General features: G+C 39.4%; 1 protein-coding gene across 1 annotated transcript in view; it reads right to left on the bottom strand.

The window, feature by feature from the left end:
- Positions 1 to 6,009, bottom strand: part of LOC110489963 (NADP-dependent malic enzyme) — a 132,021-nt gene that overhangs the window by 69,878 nt on the left and 56,134 nt on the right. The gene's annotated exons all lie outside the window — the stretch shown is intronic.

The following is a 6,009-nucleotide window of genomic DNA, read 5'->3' as shown; positions in this document are numbered from 1 at the left end:
TGCAAATGTTGGCTTTTTGTTCAAAAACACAATTTGCCAGCATAAGACATGCACACTATTTTTTTTTATGACAATATTTGTATTGGCATTTTCCTTTTCAGCGTTGCTAGTTTTGACCTTTTAAATTATCTTTTGTGTGTAGCAATAGGGGGGTAATAGGATGGCACGCCATAGGATGGAACCCATCTTCAAGAGTTACTTTACTATAGCAGACCTAGAAGGTGATGAATGTGTGCGATTAGTGAACCCAACCCCACTAACACACATGTGGTCTTCAGTGGATTACATTGCAGGAGTATCTCCTAAATGCTGAGATGCTGAGACATAAATCAAAAGGGATGGTTGAAAGACCAAGTCATGGGTCAGGTCAATTACAGTAGATCAAAGGAGTTTAGAAACTAAGGTTGACCATGGTCAGTGTATGGTCAAAGTTACGTTAACAATGTGTGGCATCTGTTGACAAAAACACGGTCATATCCAGTAGGCAACCATGGAGTTGTCGACGTGACGTCATGTGCCATATTTTTCTCTTGATGGTGTTTCCAACATGACATCAACAACATATAAAAATACAGTCCACAGGCAGAGCAAATCTCCCAAGAAATGTGAATTCGCTTAGCAATGAAATGACACGCGTTAAAATGACAGGTTTAAAAGGACTCAGGTTGTCTTTTGGAATTATTTTCAATTAACAGGCATGTCTTCTTAAAAGTTAATTTGGGGAATTTCTTTCCTTCCTGATGCGTTTGAGCCAATCAGTTGTGTTGTGACAAGGTATAACGAAGATAGCCCTATTTGGCAAAAGACCAAGCCCATATTCTGGCAAGAACAGCTAAAATAACCAAAGAGAAACGACAGTCCATCATTACTTTAAGCAGGGTTGGGTAGCTTACTTTCTAAATGTAATCCGTTACAAATTACCTTTTGTAATTTACTTTTGGATTAGCCAAACTCAGTAACGTACTCTGATTACATTCCATTACTTTTAAGAGGTATTAGAAGACAAAAATCTATCTTAACAATTGGACGACATCTATTGCAGGATAATTCCATGTTAAAGTTCACATAGCTGGCCATGTATGGATGTTACATTTTACTTTATGGGTTGTTTATGTGGGCCTCTTCTAAACCATCGCTTTCTACTACATATAATAATGCAACAAAATTCTGTCTTTACATTAAAAACCAAAGTCATTCAGAATTCCAGTCATTCCAATAAATGCAATACCCCTTGATCTTCAAGAATAGGACTTGGAAATATGTATAGATTAGCCTAGTTGTTTTACCTGAGCATGACCCCAAAACTAAGGACTTATTAGCCAGCCCTACTCTGTTGTTTATGATTTTGTTGTCATGGAGGACTGATTGGGCTCATTGATTCAAGTTAAAAAATAAATGCTGTGCTCATGGAATGGCATGCTTTGCCAAGAGTGTGCAAAGCTGTCATCAAGGCAAAAGGTGGCTAATTGAAGAATCTCAAATATAAATTATATTTTGATTTGTTTAACACTTTATTGCTTATGACACGAGTCCATGTGTGTTATTTCATAGTTTGGATGTCTTCACTATTATTCTACAATGTAGAAAACAGTAAAAATGACAAAAAACCCTTGAATGAGTAGGTGTTCTAAAACGTTTGACCGGTAGTGTACTTTGTGTGTGTGTTCGTGTTTGGCAGTTCAAATAAAAAGGGTTGGCAAATACAAATTAGAGGCACTATAAACCTAACTTCTATTTTAATCATGTTTTCCCACAGCTTAAGAGATGGTGGGAACTGAGATCAAACTGCCCACAAACCAAGTTATTGAAACTGACTTTTTTACTAAATAAGAGACACAGGACACACAGGAATGATTGCTGATGATAGTATAATACCAGCCTAAGATGTCCAAAAGAACCAATATGAATGGTCAAGTCATCAGGGAGAGTAAAGTCAGATAAATGTGTCCCTTCTTAGAGGTCAATGTAACTGTGACACCATGGGGAGTAGGGTAAAGTAGATATATGGACTGCCGTTGAGAAGCAAATTTAAAAACATTTAAGTATGGATTTTACAGGCGGTTAGTGAACTAACTCTGGCATCGTTAATCTATTCCCAAACAAATAAATTGGATTTGAATCAGTGTCCAAACACTGCATGTTCTGATCGCCTATATTGCCAAACAACCATACTGCCAGCAAAATTTGTGGTGGTGGAGAAGTACGGTGGCAAGTGATACAGTAAATGCATGTGATCCCCTACACGTCTCTCATTATAAAACTGAGACTGGGAATAGAGGAACTGGCAGGGTTTATAACTAAACATAAAAATACATTTGATGTACAGTAGACTTTTGGTGTGGCTGTGTATGAGCAAGACAATGAGCCTGTGTGTGCTTGGGAGCCAAAATAGTATGTGACTTATCAGTGTTACTAATGTTTACATCTTATGGTTGATTCCTCCCTTTAAATAGAGCGTGTAATAGAAGATAAGGTTCAAGGCATATGTCCATAAGTTCACAAATCACATCAGGGAGTTTCATTTCCAGTTATGACAAATATACAAGAGGTTTTCTAGCAGGGAATGGAACAGAAATTATTTGCCAATCATTATGTTCTGAACAGAACCACTATTTTTCTATTTTTGTTCCCATGTTCCAACCAGCAAAATAAAGTTCTGAACCAGTTCAAACCCCCCAAAAAGTACAGTTTATGATTCCTTTCTGTTCCTTTTTTAATCTGTGAAATCAATTTTTTTTTACATGTAGTTCATTAAATTACATCACCAAATCAGTTTTGATAGAGCAGGCAAGCTATTTGTTTACATGCGTGATGGACAGATACGTGTAGTCTATGGCGCAAGCTGTGACTGAAATTTGCAGGTGGGGAGAGAGGGTTGAGGAGGAGGCTTGAAGCGTGGGCATCTTATGACATGCACTATCTGAATTACATCCACAGAATTATACCTATAGGAGGAGCAGCTTCTATGGAGGAACCTTGAATGTCCTTTGAGCTGTGCAGAGCAGCACCAGAATTAAAAACATGTTCTACCCTTTTGTAGTTAATAAATCCAATGTGAAACGTGATAACTAGGGCAAGTAGCCTATAGTATCCATTCTTTTCCAGCAAATTTAAAGTATCCCTCCCCATCTTCTGAATCAAACCTGTAATGTCAGTACAGTAGCCTAGGCTTCGGAAGGGGGTGGGGCAAACCATAACTGTGAGCTGATGGGGTTTGTCATATCAAAACACAAAAAAGTTTTAGGGGCTCCTTTTAGAATTAGTCTATGCAGCTCTTCAGCCATCAAATAGGAAGTTTTGTGGATCTGAGAATCATCATAATCATCAATGTCATCAGAGTCAAGTGCATCTGTAAGCTGCTGTCTTGACCAGATCTCCCTTAAACTGATAATTATTGGTTAAATAAACGTAACTTTATTTAACTTCCTAGTTAAATAAAAGTAAATTATGCCTCTCTAACATACCTGCCATTCTTGTCACAGAGAACAAGTGCTCCTCTGGGGCATAGCAGTCATTTTCTCTCATATCTGTTGACTTGCCTCAACCACATAATGATTGTCATTCATTAGTTGTCCCCCATGATGTTTGTCACATGCGATATCTCAGACAGCACCGGGCCGATTTTGACGAAACTTGGGTGAATGATGCGTCTTGCCATAGAGATCCTCCATTTAAGGTTGGCCAGATGGTGGCGCTAAAACAAACAATCGAAAATGCTCATTTTGAAAGGTCACGCCCCCTAATCCTGTTTGTCAAAGGTCTCTCAAAGCAATACTTTCCAGACCAGTACCTAAAACATGGGCACTATTGACCAATAAACATTCACATGAGCGTGGTCTCGCACATAAATGCATATATAGAAATCAGTCAAGAATATTCATATTGTAACATAATTTGGTACACATGTTGCAAACACTCAAGACTCAACATATGCAAGAACATTCATATGCTAAATGACTGCGTAAAATATCGATAACACAATGGTTCTGTAATGGCCACACGTTTAGATCTCTTGATCGGTTTGACCCAGAGTGATGAAATTTGGTACACATGCTCAGGAATATGAGTCTAGCTATCTCAGACACCACTGGCCCGATTTACTAAACTTGGGTGAATGACGCGTCTTGCCATAGAGATCCATCATTTACACTGATTGGCCCAAAGGGGGCGCTGCATCATTTGTGTGGGACAACATGTTTACTGTTGCCTTGTCTAACCATGGTACAATCAGACTTGGCCTAACCTTGAAACCATTAAACCCTTGGACATTGGCTGTATGAGATTATTATTTTGTGTATTGGCCAGAAATGCAACATCAGAAGAGAGAACATAGACTAATTCTAAATTGAATACCATATGCCTACTGGACCTACTAAACTCAACTTCTTTGTTTGGGGAAAAAGTGTGCATCTAGAGCTGAAGCCTGAAGTGCCACAGCTGGAAAAACAGTGTCTAAAGTTAACCATGGGGGCTGTAGACTACGTGGCCAGACTGCCATGGAGTGTCAGGTTCAGTAAAGCACACGGCCCAAACAACCAATCCCTCAGCATGGATTTTATTAATCATCACGAAATGGATAGTTTGGGAAAGTAACTCAAAAGCGATGTACTGTAGCTAGGGATATCCATACAACACTACAGTTGTATTGAGATTGAAATGCATTGAATCCTGCTACTGTCGCTTGCAGCAGGCTCATTTGGTGTAACAGCTCTTTATATACAGTAAATTGTGTTGCACATGACATTTCATGCTCCTGATATATAGATGAATTCCTCAGATTGGCAACATAGGTTTTTAGCCCGGCTCGGAGAGAAAGGAGAAAGAGAGACAGAGACTGCAGATGATGCTGGGCCAATAAGATTGGGAGTTGGAACGCGAGTGGGGCTTTTTGTTTGGGGTTTTTCCATACACCCTGGGGGAAACAAAGCTGGATTCAACAAACCGGCAGTGAACCCTTTCCGTGAAGAGAGAAATGCTTTGTGTTAAGCTGTTTCTGCTCGCTTGCAGTGGTCCCGAATCCCTGGTCATACGTGTAACATGCGTGTGGTCGTATGTTTAATCCCACACACACACAGCTGGCCTTTAAAAAGCCACAGAAGAACGGTGCCGGACAGCACTGACTCCCCCAACATCTGCTCTGGCATCACTGCAACACACATGCAAACACACACATATGCATGTACGCATGCATGCACACGAGAGATATAAACACTATATTTTCTTTAATTCTCAATCTTGCTCTAAATCGTATTTTCTCATGCCCTTCCACAGTCTAAATTATTTGGCCAAAAAATAACATCATTAAAAACGTACACACAATAAAGTTAGTGGAAGTAGCCGAGACGTGCCAACACAGGGTATATCATAAAGCACTATTTAACTCTGCAACTTCTCCCTACTTGATGCTTTATGGTTCCACTTCTTTCCTCAAGAAAAGAAGAGGAATTTCTTCATCTCTGCCAGCTCCAGTTAGTATTGTGGAGGGAGGAAGCATTATCTGGGGTGTTGAACTGATTGTGTTTAGGGAGAGGCAGAGTGTGTGGTGTTCAGCTTTGATGAACTGAAGGGTTCTCTTGGACCTAAACGTCACATGCCATTTTCCATATATTTTCTCATGTTACAACACACCTGCTACTAATGTGTACTTCAAATAAAGAGGTACAGTAAATCTGAATCCCCAAAATACAAAAATTACTATTTAGAATTGATATATAGAATGATGACGCTGAACGAACCTAAATCAGTAAATCAATGCATTGTTGAACATTGCCATGTTCAGACCACATTGAGTGTAGAGTTAAAGTGTGCATGAAAATTTAATTATATTATTGAATTGACTGTAAACAGTGAAGCAGTCAATCAACAAATCACTTTAGTTCTCCCCTGTGAAGACAGACAGACAGACAGACAGACAGACAGACAGACAGACAGACAGACAGACAGACAGACAGACAGACAGACAGACAGACAGACAGACAGACAGACAGACAGACAGACAGACAGACAGTG

This window comes from Oncorhynchus mykiss, chromosome 2 (genome assembly GCF_013265735.2).
Source record: "Oncorhynchus mykiss isolate Arlee chromosome 2, USDA_OmykA_1.1, whole genome shotgun sequence".
In the NCBI taxonomy this organism is placed as follows: Eukaryota; Metazoa; Chordata; class Actinopteri; order Salmoniformes; family Salmonidae; genus Oncorhynchus; species Oncorhynchus mykiss.
This window is presented reverse-complemented; position numbering and strand designations above follow the sequence as displayed.